Consider the following 21,512-nt stretch of genomic DNA (forward strand, 5'->3'; position numbering starts at 1 on the left):
GTCTACTTCCATCGGTAACTTTACTTGGAGCTATATTTTTATTCACCACATGATATGTGTTTTGCTTGGAGCGTCTTTTATTATTTGAGTCTTTATTTGTTAGTTTGCCACAATCATCCTTGCTGTACACACCTTTTGAGAGAGACACACATGATTCGGAAATTGTTAGAATACTCTATGTGCTTCACTTATATCTTTTGAGTTATATAGTTTTTGCTCTAGTGCTTCACTTATATCTTTTAGAGCACGGTGGTGGTTTTATTTTATAGAAACTATTGTTCTCTCATGCTTCACTTAGATTATTTTGAGAGTCCTACAAAACAGCATGGTAATTTGCTTTAATTATGATAGGCATTCAAGATTAGTAAAAAAAGTTTTCTTATGAGTGTGTTGAATACTATGAGAAGTTTGATACTTGATAATTGTTTTGAGATATGGAGATGGTGATATTAGAGTCATGCTAGTTGAGTAGTTTTGAATTTGAGAAATACTTGTGTTAAAGTTTGTGATTCCCTTAGCATGCACGTATGGTGAACCGTTATGTGATGAAGTCGGAGCATGATTTATTTATTGATTGTCTTCCTTATGAGTGGCAGTCGGGGACGAGCGATGGTCTTTTCCTACCAATCTATCCCCCTAGGAGCATGCGCGTAATACTTTGCTTCAATAACTTGTAGATTTTTGCAATAAGTATATGACTTCTTTATGACTAATGTTGAGTCCATGGATTATATGCACTTTCTTCCTTCCACCATTGCTAGCCTCTCTAACACCGTGCACTTTTCGCCGGTATCATACACCCACCATATACCTTCCTCAAAACAGCCACCATACCTACCTACCATGGCATTTCCATAGCCATTCCAAGATATATTGCCATGCAACTTACCACCGTTCAGTTTATTATGACACGCTCCATCATTGTCATATTGCTTTGCATGATCATGTAGTTGACATTGTATTTGTGGCAAAGCCACCGTTCATAATTCTTTCATACATGTCACTCTTGATTCATTGCATATCCCAGTATACCGCTGGAGGCATTCACATAGAGTCATATTTTGTTCTAAGTATTGAATTGTAATTGTTGAGTTGTAAGTAAATAAAAGTGTGATGATCATCATTTTTTAGAGCATTGTCCCAAGTGAGGAAAGGATGATGGAGACTATGATTCCCCCACAAGTCGGGATGAGACTCCGGACTAAAAAAAGAGGCCATAAAAAAAGAGAAAAGGCCCAAATAAAAAAATAAAAAAATGAGAGAAAAAGAGAGAAGGGACAATGTTACTATCCTTTTACCACACTTATGCTTCAAAGTAGCACCATGATCTTCATGATAGAGAGTCTCCTATGTTATCACTTTCATATACTAGTGGGAAATTTTTCATTATAGAACTTGGCTTGTATATTCCAATGATGGGCTTCCTCAAAATGCCCTACGTCTTCGTGAGCAAGCGAGTTGGATGCACACCCACTTAGTTTCTTTTGTTGAGCTTTCATATACTTATAGCTCTAGTGCATCCGTTGCATGGCAATCCCTACTCACTCACATTGATATCTATTAATGGGCATCTCCATAGCCCGTTGATACGCCTAGTTGATGTGAGACTATCTTCTCCTTTTTTGTATTCTCCACAACCACCATTCTATTCCACATATAGTGCTATGCCCATGGCTCACGCTCATGTATTGCGTGAAGATTGAAAAAGTTTGAGAACATCAAAAGTATGAAACAATTGCTTGGCTTGTCATCGGGGTTGTGCATGATTTAAATACTTTGTGTGGTGAAGATAGAGCATAGCCAGACTATATGATTTTGTAGGGATAACTTTCTTTGGCCATGTTATTTTGAGAAGACATAATTGCTTAGTTAGTATGCTTGAAGTATTATTATTTTTATGTCAATATTAAACTTTTATCTTGAATCTTTCGGATCTGAATATTCATACCACAATTAAGAGGGTTACATTGAAAATTATGCCAAGTAGCATTCCACATCAAAAATTCTGTTTTTATCATTTACCTACTCGAGGACGAGCAGGAATTAAGCTTGGGGATGCTTGATACGTCTCCAACGTATCTATAATTTATTATTATTCCATGCTATATTATATTATGTTTTGGACATTAATGGGCTTTATTATACACTTTTATATTATTTTTGGGAATAACCTATTAACCAGAGGCCCAACCCAGAATTCCGTTTTTTGCCTATTTCAGAGTTTCGCAGAAAAAGAATATCAAATGGAGTCCAAACGGAATGAAACCTTCGGGAACGTGATTTTTGGAACGAACGTGATCCACAGGACTTGGACCCTACGTCAAGAAAGCAACCAGGAGGGCACGAGGTAGGGGGGCGCGCCTACCCCCCTGGGCGCGCCCTCCACCCTCGTGGGGCCCACGTTGCTCCACCGACGTACTTCTTCCTCCTATATATACCTACGTACCCCCAAACTACCAGATACGGAGCCAAAAACCTAATTCCACCGCCGCAACCTTCTGTACTCATGAGATCCCATCTTGGGGCCTTTTCCGGAGCTCCGCCGGAGGGGGCATTGATCACGGAGGGCTTCTACATCAACACCATAGCCTCTCCGATGATGTGTGAGTAGTTTACCTCAGACCTTCGGGTCCATAGTTATTAGCTAGATGGCTTCTTCTCTCTCTTTGGATCTCAATACAAAGTTCTCCATGATTCTCATGGAGATCTATTCGATGTAATCTTCTTTTGCGGTGTGTTTGTTGAGACCGATGAATTATGGGTTTATAATCAAGTTTATCTATGAACAATATTTGAATCTTCTCTGAATTCTTTTATGTATGATTGGTTATCTTTGCAAGTCTCTTCGAATTATCAGTTTGGTTTGGCCTACTAGATTGATCTTTCTTGCAATGGGAGAAGTGCTTAGCTTTGGGTTCAATCTTGCGGTGTCCTTTCCCAGTGACAGTAGGGGCAGCAAGGCACGTATTGTATTGTTGCCGTCGAGGATAACAAGATGGGGTTTGTATCATATTGCATGAGTTTATCCCTCTACATCATGTCATCTTACTTAAAGCGTTACTCTGTTCTTTTGAACTTAATACTCTAGATGCATGCTGGATAGCGGTCGATGTGTGGAGTAATAGTAGTAGATGCAGGCAGGAGTCGGTCTACTTGTCATGGACATGATGTCTATATACATGATCATACCTAGATATTCTCATAACTATGCTCAATTCTGTCAATTGCTCAACAATAATTTGTTTACCCACCGTAATACTTATGCTCTCAAGAGAAGCCACTAGTGAAACCTATGGCCCCGGGTCTATTTTCCATCATATTTAATCTCCCGACAACAAACTATTTCTAGCGCCGTTTTTATTTTGCTTTCTTTACTTTGCATCTTTATCATAAAAATACCAAAAATATTATCTTATCATATCTATAAGATCTCACTTTCGTAAGTGACCGTGAAGGGATTGACAACCCCTTTATTGCGTTGGTTGCGAGGATTTTATTTGTTTGTGTAGGTGCGAGGGACTCGTGCGTGGCCTCCTAATGGATTGATAGCTTGGTTCTAAAAAACCGAGGGAAATACTTACGCTGCTTTACTGCATCACCCTTTCCTCTTCAAGGGAAAACCAACGCAGTGCTCAAGAGGTAGCAACACCCAAGGACATAGATTTGATTTTTCAACCAATTTATATGCACTGGAGCATGTGCATGTAGTTCAAATTTGAATTATGCACATAAAATGCATTGAAAACTCAGTTAATGCATAAAAATGTCCAAACGAACCCCGAAAAATCACAAAAAATCACACAACACACCTGTTGTTCTATGTTGAGACGAGAAAAAAATTGAAAGCAATAAGAGGCAATGAATATCGTTTCGTCCCCAAAGGTGGGACGTTCCCTAACGAAAACCATCATGCTTGTTGTGAGAAGCTCCGGTTTGTGAGAAGAATATACCTAAGCCTGCCCCAAATGGGACAAAATTTGTACCACGACATGTTGATGCCGCTCCATGATAGCATGCCAAGTTTCTTGAATTTCAGACGAGTTTTGGATTTACTAGAATTTAAAAACCAGGCATCTCAATGTTTTGCCGACAATCAACGGTGCCCCGGTGTTTGAAATTCATTCCCATTTCTTGCATGGGACCTAAGCATGCACCCAAGGACACAGATTTGATTTTTCAACCAATTTATATGCACTTGAGCATGTGCATGTAGTTCAAATTTGAATTATGCACATAAAATGCATTGAAAACTCAGTTAATGCATAAAAATGTCCAAACGAACCCCGAAAAATCAGAAAAAATCACACAACACTCCTTTTGTTCTATGTTGACACGAGAAAAAAATTTGAAAGCAATAAGAGGCAATGGATATCGTTTCGTCCACAAAGGTGGGACGTTCCCTACCAAAAACCATCATGCTTGTTGTGAGAAGCTCCGGTTTGTGAGAAGCATATACCCAAACCTGCCCCAAATGGGACAATATTTGTACCACGGCATGTTGATGCTGCTCCATGATAGCATGCCAAGTTTCATGAATTTCAGACGAGTTTTGGATTTACTAGAATTTAAAAACCAGGCATCTCAATGTTTTGCCGGCAATCAACGGTGCCCCCGCGTTTGAAATTCATTCCCATTTCTTGCATGGGACCTAAGCATGCACCCAAGGACACAGATTTGATTTTCCAACCAATTTATATGCACTGGAGCATGTGCATGTAGTTCAAATTTGAATTGTTCACCTGAAATGGCTAGAAAACCAATTTAATGCATAAAGTTTTTCAAACGAACCCCAAAAATCACAAAAATCATACAACTCTCCTATTGTTCTATGTTGACACTAGAAAAAATTTAAAGCAATAAGAGGCAATGGATATCGTTTCGTCCCCAAAGGTGGGACGTGCCCTACCGAAAACCATCGTGCTTGTTGTGAGAAGCTCCAGTTTGTGAGAAGCATATACCCAAACCTTCCCCAAATGGGACAAAATTTGTACCATGGCATGTTGATGCCGCTCTATGATAGCATGCCAAGTTTCATGATTTTCAGATGAGTTTTGGATTTACTAGAATTTAAAAACCAGGCATATCAATGTTTTGCCGGCAATCAACGGTGCCCTGGTGTTTGAAATTCATTCCCATTTGTTGCATGGGACCTAAGTATGCACCCAAGGACACAGATTTGATTTTTCAACCAATTTATATGCACTGGAGCATGGGCATGTAGTTCAAATTTGAATTGTTCGCCTGAAATGGCTAGAAAACCAATTTAATGTATAAAATGTTCAAACGAACTCTGAATAATTCCAATTCTTTTACGACACACATATAGTTGCATGTTCACTCCAGATAAAAGGTCTAGCAATTCAAACACCGTCCATTGCCGCGGTGACCCCATTATGTAATTCAAATCAAGATGAAAAATTAAGTAGATCACACACAGTTTATTATCAGCAACCGTGTGAGATGTAGTAAAAAATATCTTGGAGCACCATCGGTGTATAGTTCGCCTATGGCTTACGCGAGAAGGTGCGTCGGCTACAGTCCACAGCCGGCATCTCAAGCACACTAGCTCATTCCCCAAATATCATTTCACTGTTCAATCGTCGCCGGTGAAAGATGGGCACGTGGACCCGCGTCGTGAGGGCAACTTCGGTGGCCCACTCCGGCGAGAGCGCGGCCGTAGCCGCCATGCACGTGCTAACAAGGTGCATGAGCGTGGCCGCAATTTGCGACCGGGCCGCAAAGGCATCCCAAACGGCCGCTGTTGCTTCTCAGGTGGCGGCAGCAACATCTGCCTCGGGGATAGCAACTGGCGAGAGTGGTACAACAACTGTCCATTCCACAGTGGCGGCCTTAGCCCTGATGGAGGCCGCCCACGACCATGTCGAGGCCGCCCACGCCCAGCTCCTGGCGGTTACCGCACAAATTGAACGAAGCTTCTCCGACAACGGCCGGCAACCCACGACCGAAGAGCTGGCAATCGCCGAGTGCGTTCGAGCAGCCGTCCGTTCCTCCGCCGCATACCTTGCGATGACGGAGCCCGTCCAAGCCCAGATCACGTTCGCCCACGCCCAGATCGTGGCGGCCTTTTCCAAAGAGATGGCAGACGCGGATGGCGAGATGCTTGACGAGTATGGTGCGATGGATGCCATGGAGCCCCTTCCCCAGGATACCGTCGGGCGTGAGCTGGACATGGAGGCGGCGGAGGAGATCGATGAGCACCAGCTGTAGTAGTACTCTATTTTTTGTTTAATTAAGAGCGCCGGTCTTTAATTTGTTAGAGACTTAGAGTAATGTTTAGGTCAGCTAGCTCTGTGTAATTGCTGAACTTGCTCAACTAAGAAGTGTGGGTGTGATGTAGTCTCCTTTGTGTACCCAAATTATGCAATGATGTGGATGACCACTGTAACCATGTAAATTTGAACCAAAACTTTTGACGTTCAAACTCATCACACACGGGTTAAGCTATCTGAATCGTTTGTGATGTCCACATATCGTACACAGTTCTGAATAAGGGACCGTGTCTGATGACACTTTGCGCGCCAGTTTTTTGGCTAAAGCGATTCCAAATTTTTGGCTTCCGCGGAAATATCTACCTCCCGCCCCCTCCCCCTTACCAAAAGCCACATTTCCCCTCTTTGTGCCTTCCTTTCGAAGTTGAAACCTTCACTCCTTGCTTGCAGCGCCGCCGCCTCCTCGTCGGCGACCCTCCTTCACGCTGCTCGGCCTCCTCTATCCAGGAAGGTAATCCACACCCGACCCCCATCCTCCTCCTCCTTCCACATCCCACATGCCACGACCGCCGCTGCGAGTGCGACACCTTCCACCCAAATCACCGACCCCTCCACCAAATAAGCGCCGGCCTAAGCCATGGTGCACGCGGTATAGCCAGGACCTCAAGGAGCATTTGGCAGCGGAGAAGCAAATCACAGCCGCACGCGCGGATGAGGTCGCGATGGCTACCATTCGTGCCGACCCCTAGATTCTGGAGGATCACCTTGCCAATTGCTAGCTACGCCGGCTAAGCATGCTTGGTTTACCCGTTGCGTGTGCTGCTCCTGCCTTTCCTTCACAAAATCTAGTGAATTGTGCTATCTAATTTCACCATGCAATCTGTTGCTCTAGTGTATATGTTCTATATGTCGTGCAGTGTGGTGCTCACTTATTAACTGTTTTGTTAATTAGTTGTCGTCTTCAGTTAACTGTTTGGTTCAATTATGCAAATGTGATGTTCAATTCTTCAGGTTGCAATTTTGTATTGTCTTCCATGTGAGAAATAAATCAAATTTATCTTTACAAAATTGTGGGTGCATTCTGTTATTGTATACCATATGAGGAATAAACTGAATTTGGCTGTAGTAAATACATGAGAAACAAATACAATTGCTACAATTGGCTTTAGTTAACTGTTTGGTTAACCCTCTGATCTTCTATTAGGAGTATGTTATATTGTGCAATGTGGTGCTTAGTTAATGTTTGGTTCATTTGTTGTGGTGTTTAGTTAACTGCTTGGTTCAATGTTATATTGTGCAATGTGGTGCTCAGTTAATGTTTGGTTCATTTGTTGTGGTGTTTAGTTAACTGCTTGGTTCAATTCTGCAATGCGATGTCCAATTGTCATGGGTAGAATTTTGTATTGTTGTGCATGTGAGGAATAAATCGAATTTGGCCGCACTTAATACATGAGAAACATATACAAGTGCTATATTTCCTAGTTCTTAATCATGCTTGGTTTGGGTAAATGGGTTTTCCGTGTGGCTTCAATTAATCTGATGAATCTGCAATGTGCTTATTTTTCATCAACATATTTTACTAATAGCATGCGAACCCTTACGTAACCTGATGACTAACTACCTTATATGTGTTGTAGGGAAACAATGGGAAGCACTGAGGTTTACAATCGAGGTTAGCACGTGCATGGTCCGTTGTCTAATAGCACATTATTGTGCAATTGCAGGAACCATTCTAATATTTTGGTTTTTAACAATTTGGTCTTGCACATGTAGGTCCCGCTGTCAGAGGTTTTGACCCACTGTTCGACCCTTTTTGCATATGGGGAAATGAGTTGTCCATGAATATCAATCAAATCAAGAAACTCAGAAAGATTGTTAGGATAAAGAAATTAGCAACAAAAAACAACAAGATCTTTGTCTGCACAATGAAGGAGATATTTATGCACATCCTTATTTTCAGGCCTTTCCAAAGCAGTTCACTGATGATTACCTCTCAAACCACCTCTATGGTCAGGAGGCGAGGAAGGTTTTCATACAACACCCCGGGTTCAATATTGAAGTGTTCCTGAAGAGGTCGAAGGACGGACGGTCAATCATCCACAGGCACTGGCCTAAAGTTGCAAAGACCTTCGACATGAATGAAGGCTCAATATTCGCCTTCCGCTTCAGCAGTTTTCCAGATGAGATGCATTTGTCTATATACCGTCTATGATGCTAATTTCGAAAGGTTCTACATGTTGCATGTGGAACTTGCTGCTGGTACAATTGTGTAATGGGGTAGCTGAGTGCTGAAGCTATATCATGTTGTACTCTGATGTATTTCAATTATGAAATTCTGCTTCCTTAATATGGAAATGAAGTATATTGTGTGCTTAATATGAATGTCAATTAGATTAATAAATGGATTATGAATAATAGGGCAATTAGCCTGCTAATTGGGTTTTAATATTGCAAACGGTTGTTGAAAAAATACCGTGGGCGATAACCTCAGGCAACGCACACAGTTTCTAGGAATAAACCGTGTTGGACTAATGAAAATTCACACACGACTTTCTCTTGAAAACTGTTTGCGTTAGGCCACCTTGCGCAAACGTTTACCACATAAAAACTGTGTGTCATGGACAGCCTTTGCCACACAGTTTCTTCTACGGACCATGTGTGCTACATTCAATAATGCAAACGATTTAGCGGGAAAAATTGTGTGTGATGTACCTGTGAACGGAAATGTTTTCCTTGGAGCGACTGTGTGGGATGTGCATACGAACGGAAATGTTTAGCGGGGACTGACTATGTGGGACGTACATGCCACCGGAAACAATTTCGCCGTATAATTGTATTTTTTATAGATCTACTGTACGTATTTCCAAATTTGAGTGCTAGCCGGTCGCACACGACCTCATTTGCCGAACATGTGTGCCAGGAAGGCATATTCCCGACGGTTTCTGGGTCGTGTGGGAAGGACCCCCCTATCGCCCACACTCGCTTGGCGACGGTTCCAAATGCCGTCACGGAAAGGGGTAAAAAACCGTTTGTTTAGGACTGACACGCACCAATGCTTGTGGGACTAACCCATGTAGGTATTAAAAGTGCAACTCACTCCAATGGATTGCTCCAAATGATCTACATCAACATTGAGCATCCACATCTTCAACATCTACATGAAGTCATCATCAACAAAACCCAAGGTTAGTTCATCCCTCTTAGGGGGGATATCACATCTAGGGGGAGCTTTACTCTAAATATTGAGCTAAAGCAACTCTAATGGTGTGAACACAACAATGCTTTATGTAAAAGTGGTAACCCCACTTGTGCTTAAACGATGAGTATGACCTATGATCAAATGTTCTCATTTGACTCCTAAGTCAATATACTCATATATAGATGACCTAGTCATCGCCAATTGCTTGATAGATGCTAGAGTGTTTGTGCATGCTTTGTCACATATTTCATTTGCCATTTTATTGTGTGAGCATGTTGATTGCATATTTTACTCATTCGAGGACATCCATTTGTTGCTTTGATTGTTTGGCTCTTTTTTCTTTTTCCAAATGGATGGACAAGAATGCCTAAGAACTTCCTCTAGCTATCTATGCTTTTCTCGTCTCAAACTCTATTCATGCTACATCACAAAGTTTGATCAAGTCAGATTCGAACACTCTGTGTGAGGAGCACTCGGAGTCCCCGATTCGTCATAGACTTAAACTTCCAAAACCTCTCTGTGCATTTCGGTCTGACCGATTCATCCTTTTCGGTCTGACCGAGTTCACTGAGTTGATCTAGGTTTTCAATCTTGGTGCAACCGATTAGAAATTTTCGGTCACACCAAGTTGCAGTAACCGCTTGCGATTCTGCATCTCGGTGCCACCGAGTTGTTCCACTCGGTCACACCGACAGTGTCAGGATATATATACCGTCGGGTCAAATTTTGGAAACATCTCCAAAACCCCTCAGCCCGCGCGTGTCCTGTTCTGCCGCCTTGGGTCTTCGGATCGTCCTCTCGTCGCCAGCGACCTCCAGCCGCTGGTCTCCGTCGCCGTCAACGGAATTCAACCCCGCCGTTGCCACCGTAGCGAACTCACCCCCGAACCCCCGAACTAGGGTATGAGTTCGAAACTTTGTGTTGTTCCTTACTCCGATTCTTAGCACAAAGAAAATGACATGTTCTTTTCCACGTTTGAGATCATCCTGTCTAGCAAGAACATCCCTTAGATTAGATTTGATTCGAATATTTAGGTTTAGGTTTCCGCCGAACTCATCTCGGACCGACCGAGTTGTAGAAATCGGTCTCACCGATTTGGCCTAGGCCATTGCACTTGCACTTTTCGGTCTAACCGAAAGTTGCAAATCGGTGTGACCGAGTTCAACTCTCTGTGAAACCCTAGCAATCTCAGAGTCACCGAACTGTGTCTTGTTCTGACCGATTTCACTAGTTTAGACTCCAAAAGTTGCTTCGGTGTCACCGAGTTTAACAAATCGGTAGCTCCGAAATGCTTTCTGTGGAAAACTAAAACTAAGTTTTTGACTCGTTTGTTTTGCAAAAACTCTGCACATTGTGATGCTCATCCACTCTGCCTCATCTATATCTATTCACAGGGTCAGCAGTCAGTTTGCTTTGCCAGTATGTCTGACCAGAGTGATAGCCAAAACAAATCAGAAGAGCAGATGAACCCGAGTGAGGGTACTAGTCCCTCTAGCGGCTATGATGAGGGCAGCAGGAGTACTCCAAGAAATTTGCCCAAAGCAGCTACAAGGACAAGGAGGAAGGGAAACTCTGACTCAGGGGATGATGATTATGTTGCTACTGAGGAAGAGGTCAGCTCCAAGAAGAAGGTGCTGAAAAAGGAATATGCCGCTGCTGCTGCAACAAAGCCAGGACTGCACAAGAAGGCACCTGCCAAGAGAGTTCCTATGTCTAAGGCCAGAGCCTCCACTCTTGAAACTTCCATATCAACTGGTGGAGAGGCTGCTGGTGAGGGCAAGAAGAAAAAGGAAAGAAAGAGAGGGAGATTGTGCAAGAAGGTAGATCCCATGGCAGAATTTGAGAGACACTCATCTGATGAAGATGAAGAAGAGGAAGAAGATGCTGCACCAGCATCAAAGACTCAAACGCTGATGGGGGATGCCATCAAGTCTGGGGCTGCCCCTTCAAAGCCCAAGACTGCCCCAAAGCTTCTGCTCCAACTCCAAAGACTTCAAAGCCCAAGAGGAGCACAAGGAATATTCCAGCTGCTGAAAAGAACAAGGCCCCAGTGCCTGAGATTGATGAAGAAGAAGATGCTGAAGCCCAAGTGCTTAGGAAGCTCAAACCTAAGATTCCAGATCATGATGACAGCCATCCAGTGGTAGAAGATATGAACATCAGGAAGGATGCAGGTCTCAGACTTTGGAGACAATCTGATCCATATGCTGTGAGGAGAAGGACTGCTGTGGATTACAGGTTCCACACCAAGGAGCAGCAGGACTTCTATGAAACCATCTTGCTTGATAAGAAGCCCATTGTTTGTGATATGAAGTGGGCAGATTGGGAATACATTGATGAGAATGAAGATCATTTTCTAGGTGTGCATGGAAGTTTCAGATCATGTGGAGTAGACAAGTTTGTGGGTCAAAAGCTGACCAAGTGGAATGATGAACTCATCATGCAATTCTACTCCACAACACACTTCTATCCTGGTGGTAGAATTGTTTGGATGTCTGAGCGTACAAGGTACCAAACAACAGTTGATGAGTGGGCCAAATTGATCAATGCCCCTCAAGAGCATGAGGATGACTTGGATGTCTATGCCAAGAAGAAGAAAGACCACAACTCAATGGCCAACATGAACAAAGAAATTTCAGAGAAAGCATTGGAAACTCATAAGCTAGGGTCTGTTCATTATCTGTTATCTGGTTTGGCCACAATCAACACTATCCTAAGGCATACCTTATTGCCCAAATCTGGAGATCACAAGATGATCAGAGGTCATTCTATCAACTTGCTGCAATTGTTTGATGTGCCCCAAAAGTTCAAATTCATGAGCCTGATTGTGGAAACAATCAAGAGGACAGCTGCAGATCAGAAGAGATCATGTGGGTATGCTCCACAAATTCGTATGCTCATCAACTCAAAGATGGGCACAGGCACCTTCTTGTTAGATAAGGAGCTGCTACCTCTTGAGCACTGCGTTGGTTTTCCCTTGAAGAGGAAAGGGTGATGCAGTAAAGTAGCGTAAGTATTTCCCTCAGTTTTTGAGAACCAAGGCATCAATCCAGTAGGAGACCACGCGCGAGTCCCACGCACCTACACAAACAAATAAGAACCTCGCAACCAACGCGATAAATTGGTTGTCAATCCCTTCACGGTCACTTACGAGAGTGAGATATGATAGATATGGTAAGATAATATTTTTGGTATTTTTAGGATAAAGAGTAAAAGTAAAGATTGCAAAAATAAACGGTGTCAGAAATAACAAAGTGTTGGAAGATTAATATGATGGAAGATAGAACCGGGGGCCATAGGTTTCACTAGTGGCTTCTCTCAAGATAGCATAAGTATTACGGTAGGTAAACGAATTACTGTCGAGCAATTGATAGAATTGAGCATAGTTATGAGAATATCTAGGTATCATCATGTATATAGGCATCACGTCCGTGACAAGTAGACCGAAACGACTCTGCATCTACTACTATTACTCCACACATCGACCGCTATCCAGCATGCATCTAGAGTATTATGTTCATAAGAACAGAGTAATGCTTTAAGTAAGATGACATGATGTAGAGGGATAAACTCATGCAATATGATATAAACCCCATCTTTTTATCCTCGATGGCAACAATACAATACGTGTCGTTTCCCCTACTGTCACAGGGATCGAGCACCGCAAGATTGAACCCAAAGCTAAGCACTTCTCCCATTGCAAAAAGATCAATCTAGTAGGCCAAACCAAACTGATAATTCGAAGAGACTTGCAAAGATAACCAATCATACATAAAAGAATTCAGAGGAGATTCAAATACACCGCAAAAGAAGATTACATCGAATAGATCTCCAAGAAGATTAAGGAGAACTTTGTATTGAGATCCAAAGAGGGAGAAGAAGCCATCTAGCTAATAACTATGGACCTGAAGGTCTGAGGTAAACTACTCACACATCATCGGAGAGGCTATGGTGTTGATGTAGAAGCCCTCCGTGATCAATGCCCCCTCCGGCGGAGCGCTGGAAAAGGCTCCAAGATGGGATCTCACGGGTACAGAAGGTTGCGGCGGTGGAAATAGGGTTTTGGCTCCGTATATGATGTTTCCAGGGTACATGGGTATATATAGGAGGAAGAAGTACTTCAGTGGAGCAACGAGGGGCCCACGAGGGTGGAGGGCGCGCCTGGGGGAGTAGGCGCGCCCCCCTGCCTCGTGCCTTCCTCGTTGATTACTTTACGTAGACTCCAAGTCCTCTGGATCACGTTTGTTCGGAAAATCACGTTCCCGAAGGTTTCATTCCGTTTGGACTCCGTTTGATATCCTTTTCCTTCGAAACACTGAAATAGGCAAAAAAAACAGCAATTTGGGCTGGGCCTCCGGTTAATAGGTTATCCCAAAAATAATATAAAAGTGTATAATAAATCCCAATAAACATCTAAAATAGAATATAATATAGCATGGAACAATCAAAAATTATAGATACGTTGGAGACGTATCAAGCATCCCCAAGCTTAATTCCTGCTCGTCCTCGAGTAGGTAAATGATAAAAACAGAATTTTTGATGTGGAATGCTACTTGGCATAATTTTCAATGTAACCCTCTTAATTGTGGTATGAATATTCAGATCCGGAAGATTCAAGATAAAAGTTTAATATTGACATAAAAATAATAATACTTCAAGCATACTAACTAAGCAATTATGTCTTCTCAAAATAACATGGCCAAAGAAAGTTCATCCCTACAAAATCATATAGTTTGGTCATGCTCCATTTTTGTCACACAAGAATGCTCTCATCATGCACAACCCCGATGACAAGCCAAGCAATTGTTTCATACTTTATTAATCTCAAACTTTTTCAACTTTCACGCAATACATGAGCGTGAGCCATGGAGATAGCACTATGGGTAGAATAGAATATAATGATGGGGGTTATGTGGAGAAGACAAAAAAGGAGAAAGTCTCACATCAACGCGGCTAACCAATGGGCTATGGAGATGCCCATCAATTGATGTTAATGTGAGGAGTAGGGATTGCCATGCAACGGATGCACTAGAGCTATAAATGTATGAAAGCTCAACAAAAGAAACTAAGTGGGTGTGCATCCAACTTGCTTGCTCACGAAGACCTAGGGCATTTGAGGAAGCCCATTGTTGGAATATACAAGCCAAGTTCTATAACGAAAAATTCCCACTAGTATATGAAAGTGACAAAAGAAGAGACTATCTATCATAAAGATCATGGTGCTACTTTGAAGCACACATAAGGAAAAGATAGTAGCATTGCCCCTTTTTATTTTGTTTTTTTGGCCTTTCTTTTTTTCTTTTGGCCTTTCTCTTTTTTTGGGACAATGCTCTATGAATAATGATCATCACACTTCTATTTATTTACAACTCAATGATTACAACTTGATACTAGAACAAAGTATGACTCTATATGAATGCCTCCGGCGGTGTACCGGGATGAGCAATGAATCAAGAGTGACATGTATGAAATAATATGCATGGTGGCTTTGCCACAAATACGATGCCAACTACATGATCATGCAAGGCAATATGACGATGATGAACGTGTCATGATAAACGGAACGGTGGAAAGTTGCATGGCAATATATCTCGGAATGGCTATGGAAATGCCATAATAGGTAGGTATGGTGGCTGTTTTGAGGAAGATATAAGGAGGTTTATGTGTGATAGAGCGTATCGTATCACGGGGTTTGGATGCACCGGCGAAGTTTGCACCAACTCTCAAGGTGAGAAAGGGCAATGCACGGTACCGAAGAGGCTAGCAATGATGGAAGGTTGAGAGTGCGTATAATCCATGGAATCAACATTAGTCATAAAGAACTCACATACTTATTGCAAAAATCTACAAGTCATCAAAAACCAAGGACTACGCGCATGCTCCTAAGGGGATAGATTGGTAGGAAAAGACCATCGCTCATCCCCGACCGCCACTCATAAGGAGGACAATCAAAGAACACCTCATGTTTCAAATTTGTTACATAACGTTTACCATACGTGCATGCTACATGATTTGCAAACTTCAACACAAGTATTTCTCAAATTCACAACTACTCAACTAGCATAACTTTAATATCGCTACCTCCATATCTCAAAACAATTATCAAGCATCAAACTTCTCTTAGTATTCAACACACTCATAAGAAAGTTTTTACTAATCTTGAATACCTAGCATATTAGGACTAATTTCATAATTAAAGAAAATTACCATGCTGTTTTGTAGGACTCTCAAAATAATATAAGTGAAGCATGAGAGAACAATAGTTTTTATAAAACAAATCCACCACCGTGCTCTAAAAGATATAAGTGAAGCACTAGAGCAAAAACTATATAGCTCAATAGATATAAGTGAAGCACATAGAGTATTCTAATAAATTCCGAATCATGTGTGTCTCTCTCAAAAGGTGTTTCCAGCAAGGATGATTGTGGTAAAATAAAAAACAAAGACTCAAATCATACAAGACGCTCCAAGCAAAACACATATCATGTGATGAATAAAAATATAGCTCCAAGTAAAGTTACCGATGGACGAAGACGAAAGAGGGGATGCCTTCCGGGACGTCCCCAAGATTTGGCTTTTTGGTGTCCTTAGATTATCTTGGCGTGCCATGGGCATCCCCAAGCTTAGGCTCTTGCCACTCCTTGTTCCATAATCCATCAAATCTTTACCCAAAACTTGAAAACTTCACAACACAAAACTCAACAGAAAATCTCGTATGCTCCGTTAGCGAAAGAAAACAAAACACCACTTCAAGGTACTGTATTGAAATCATTCTTTATTTATATTGGTGATAAACCTACTGTATTACAACTTCTCTATGGTTTATAAACTCTTTTACTAGCCATAGATTCATCAAAATAAGCAAACAACACACGAAAAACATAATCTGTCAAAAACAGAACAGTCTGTAGTAATCTGTACCTAACGCAAACTTCTGGAACTCAGAAACATCTACCAAAATAGGACGACCTATAAAATTTGTTTATTGATCTACTGCAATTGGAATCAGTATTTTATCACGTTCTGGTGATTTTTAACAATTGTTTTCGTGAACAGAAAGTTTCTGGAATTTTCAGCAAGATCAAATAACTATCATCCAAGAAGATCCTATAGGTTTAACTTGGCACAAACACTAATGAAAACACAAAAACAAATGTAACCAGAGGCTAGATAAAATATTTATTCCTAAACAGAAGCAAAAATCAAAAAACTAAAATAAAATTGGGTTTCCTCCCTACAAGCGCTATCGTTTAACGCCCCTAGTTAGGCATCAAAACAAGGATAGATCTAAGTATTGCCATCTTTGGTGGGCAATCCATAAGTGGCTCTCATAATAGATTCATAAGGTAATTTAATCTTCTTTCTAGGGAAGTGTTCCATGCCTTTCCTTGACGGAAATTGGAATCCAATATTCCCTTCCTTCATATCAATGATTGCACCGATCGTTCTAAGGAAAGGTCTACCAAGAATAATAGGACATGAAGGATTGCAATCTATATCAAGAACAATAAAATCTACGGGCACATAGTTCCTATTTGCAACAATAAGAACATCATTAATTCTTCCCATAGGTTTCTTAATAGTGGAATCCGCAAGGTGCAAGTTTAAAGAGCAATCATCAAATTCACGGAATCCTAGCAAATCACACAAAGTTTTTGGAATCGTGGAAACACTAGCACCCAAATCACACAAAGCATAGCATTCATGATCTTTAATTTTAATTTTAATAGTAGTTTCCCACTCATCATAAAGTTTTCTAGGGATAGAAACTTCCAACTCAAGTTTTTCTTCATAAGATTGCATCAAAGCATCAACGATATGTTTAGTAAAAGCTTTATTTTGACTATAAGCATGAGGAGAATTTAGCACGGATTGCAACAAGGAAATACAATCTATCAAAGAGCAATTATCATAATTAAATTCCTTGAAATCCAAAATAGTGGGTTCATCAATATCTAAAGTTTTGATCTCTTCAATCCCACTTTTACCAAATTTCGTATCAAGATCTAAAAACTCCGAACTTTTGGGACGCCTTCTAGGTAAAGGTAACTCATCTCCAGTCCCATCATTATCAAGATTCATATTGCAAAACAAAGATTTAATAGGATACACATCGATAAATTTTAGATCTTCATCATTATTCTCACAAAAATTAGAAGAACACGCTTTCACAAAGCAATCTTTCTTAGCACGCATCCTAGCGGTTCTTTCTTTGCACTCATCAATGGAAATTCTCATGGCTTTGAGAGACTAATTGATATCATGCTTAGGTGGAATAGATCTAAGTTTCAAAAAATCAACATCAAGAGCAATTCTATCAACGTTCCTAGCCAATTCATCAACCTTAAGCAATTTTTCTTATGGCAAAGCATTGAAATTCTTTTGCGAATTCATAAACTCCTTAACACTACTCTCAAATTTAGAGCGAATCTTATTAAAATTTCCATAAGAATTGCTGTAGGAATTACCATAATTATTAGAGGAATTACTAGGGAACGGCCTAGGATTAAAGTTTCCTCTATACGCATTGTTACCAAAATTATTCCTACCAACAAAATTCACATCCATAGATTCATTATAATTCTCAATCAAAGTAGACAAAGGCATATCATTAGGATCAGAAGAAACACTTTTAGTAGCAAATAATGTCATAAGTTCATCCATCTTTCCACTCAAAATATTAATTTCTTCTATCGCATGCACTTTTTTATTAGTAGATCTTTCGGTGTGCCATTGAGAATAATTAACCATAATATTATCTAGGAATTTAGCAGCTTCTCCTAAAGTGATTTCCATAAAAGTGCCTCCCGCGGCCGAATCTAAAAGATTTCAAGAAGCAAAATTCAATCCGGCATAAAAAAATTGTATAATCATCCAAAGATTCAAACCATGTGTAGGGCAATTACGTATCATTAATTTCATCCTCTCCCAAGCTTGTGCGACATGTTCATGATCAAGTTGCTTAAAATTCATGATATCGTTTCTAAGAGAGATGATTTTAGCGGGAGGAAAATACTTGGAGATAAAAGCATCTTTGCACTTATTCCATGAATCAATAATATTCTTAGGCAAAGACGGAAACCAAGCTTTAGCACGATCTCTAAGCGAAAAAGGAAATAGCTTTAATTTAACAATATCGTTGTCCACATCTTTCTTCTTTTGCATATCACACAAATCAACGAAGCTATTTAAATGGGTAGCGGCATCTTCACTAGGAAGGCCGGCGAATTGATCTTTCATGACAAGATTCAACAAAGCAGCATTAATTTTACAAGATTCACCATCGGTAAGAGGAGCCATCGGAGTGCTAAGAAAATCATTGTTGTTGGTATTGGTAAAGTCACATAATTTAGTATTATCTTGAGCCATCGTGACAAGCAAGCAATCCAGCACACGAGGAAACAAGAAGCAAGCGAAAAAGAGGCGAACGGAAAAGAGAGGGCGAATAAAACGGCAAGGGTGAAGTGGGGGAGAGGAAAACGAGAGGCAAATGGCAAATAATGTAATGCGAGGGATAAGAGTTTGTGATGGGTACTTGGTATGTCTTGACTTGTGCGTAAACTCCCCGGCAATGGCGCCAGAAATCCTTCTTGCTACCTCTTGAGCACTGCGTTGGTTTTCGCTTGAAGAGGAAAGGTGATGCAGTAAAGTAGCGTAAGTATTTCTCTCAGTTTTTGAGAACCAAGGTATCGATCCAGTTGGAGACCATGCGCGAGTCCCACGCACCTACACAATCAAATAAGAACCTCGCAACCAACGCGATAAAGGGGTTGTCAACCCCTTCACGGTCACTTATGAGAGTAAGATCTGATAGATATGATAATATAATATTTTTGGTATTTTTAGGATAAAGAGTAAAAGTAAAGATTGCAAAAATAAACGGTGCCAGAAATAACTAAGTGTTGGAAGATTAATATGATGGAAGATAGACCCTGGGGCCATAGGTTTCACTAGTGGCTTCACTCAAGATAGCATAAGTATTACGGTGGGTAAACGAATTACTGTCGAGCAATTGATAGAATTGAGCATAGTTGTGAGAATATCTAGGTATGATCATGTATATAGGCGTCACGTCTGTGACAAGTAGACCGAAACGATTCTGCATCTACTACTATTACTCCACACATCGACCGCTATCCAGCATGCATCTAGAGTATTATGTTCATAAGAACAGAGTAATGCTTTAAGTAAGATGACATGATGTAGAGGGATAAACTCATGCAATATGATATAAACCCCATCTTTTTATCCCCGATGGCAACAATACAATACGTGTCGTTTCCCCTACTGTCACTGGGATCGAGCACCACAAGATTGAACCCAAAGCTAAGCACTTCTCCCATTGCAAGAAAGATCAATCTAGTAGGCCAAACCAAACTGCTAATTCAAAGAGACTTGCAAAGATAACCAATCATACATAAAAGAATTCAGAGGAGATTCAAATATTGTTCATAGATAATCTTGATCATAAAAACACAATTCATCGGATCTTGACAAACACACCACAAAAGAAGATTACATCGAATAGACCTCCAAGAAGATCAAGGAGAACTTTGTATTGAGATCCAAAGAGGGAGAAGAAGCCATCTAGCTAATAACTATGTTCCCGAAGGTCTGAGGTAAACTACTCACACATCATCGGAGAGGCTATGGTGTTGATGTAGATGCCCTCCGTGATCAATGCCCCCTCCGGCGGAGCGCTGGAAAAGGCCCCAAGATGGGATCTCACGGGTACAGAAGGTTGCGGTGGTGGAAATAGGGTTTTGGCTCCGTATATGATGTTTCCAGGGTACATGGGTATATATAGGAGGAAGAAGTACGTCGGTGGAGCAACGAGGGGCCCACAAGGGTGGAGGGCGCGCCCCCCGCCTCGTGCCTTCCTCGTTGATTACTTTACGTAGACTCCAAGTCCTCTGGATCACGTTTGTTCCGAAAATCACGTTCCCGAAGGTTTCATTCCGTTTGGACTCTGTTTGATATCCTTTTCCTTCGAAACACTGAAATAGGCAAAAAAAAAGCAATTTGGGCCGGGCCTCCGGTTAATAGGTTAGTCCCAAAAATAATATAAAAGTGTATAATAAAGCCCAATAAACATCTAAAATAGAATATAATATAGCATGGAACAATCAAAAATTATAGATACGTTGGAGACGTATCAAGCATCCCCAAGCTTAATTCCTGCTCGTCCTCGAGTAGGTAAATGATAAAAACAGAATTTTTGATGTGGAATGCTACTTGGCATAATTTTCAATGTAACCCTCTTAATTGTGGTATGAATATTCAGATCCGGAAGATTCAAGATAAAAGTTTAATATTGACATAAAAATAATAATACTTCAAGCATACTAACTAAGCAATTATGTCTTCTCAAAATAACATGGCCAAAGAAAGTTCATCCCTACAAAATCATATAGTTTGGTCATGCTCCATTTTTGTCACACAAGAATGCTCTCATCATGCACAACCCCGATGACAAGCCAAGCAATTGTTTCATACTTTATTAATCTCAAACTTTTTCAACTTTCACGCAATACATGAGCGTGAGCCATGGAGATAGCACTATGGGTGGAATAGAATATAATGATGGGGGTTATGTGGAGAAGACAAAAAAGGAGAAAGTCTCACATCAACGCGGCTAACCAATGGGCTATGGAGATGCCCATCAATTGATGTTAATGTGAGGAGTAGGGATTGTCATGCAACGGATGCACTAGAGCTATAAATGTATGAAAGCTCAACAAAAGAAACTAAGTGGGTGTGCATCCAACTTGCTTTCTCACGAAGACCTAGGGCATTTGAGGAAGCCCATTGTTGGAATATACAAGCCAAGTTCTATAACGAAAAATTCCCACTAGTATATGAAAGTGACAAAAAGAAGAGACTATCTATCATAAAGATCATGGTGCTACTTTGAAGCACAAGTATGGAAAAGATAGTAGCATTGCCCCTTTTTATTTTGTTTTTTTGGCCTTTCTTTTTTTCTTTTCGCCTTTCTTTTTTTTGGGACAATGCTCTATGAATGATGATCATCACACTTCCATTTATTTACAACTCAATGATTACAACTCGATACTAGAACAAAG

This window comes from Triticum aestivum, chromosome 3D (assembly GCF_018294505.1).
Source record: "Triticum aestivum cultivar Chinese Spring chromosome 3D, IWGSC CS RefSeq v2.1, whole genome shotgun sequence".
NCBI lineage: Eukaryota > Viridiplantae > Streptophyta > Magnoliopsida > Poales > Poaceae > Triticum > Triticum aestivum.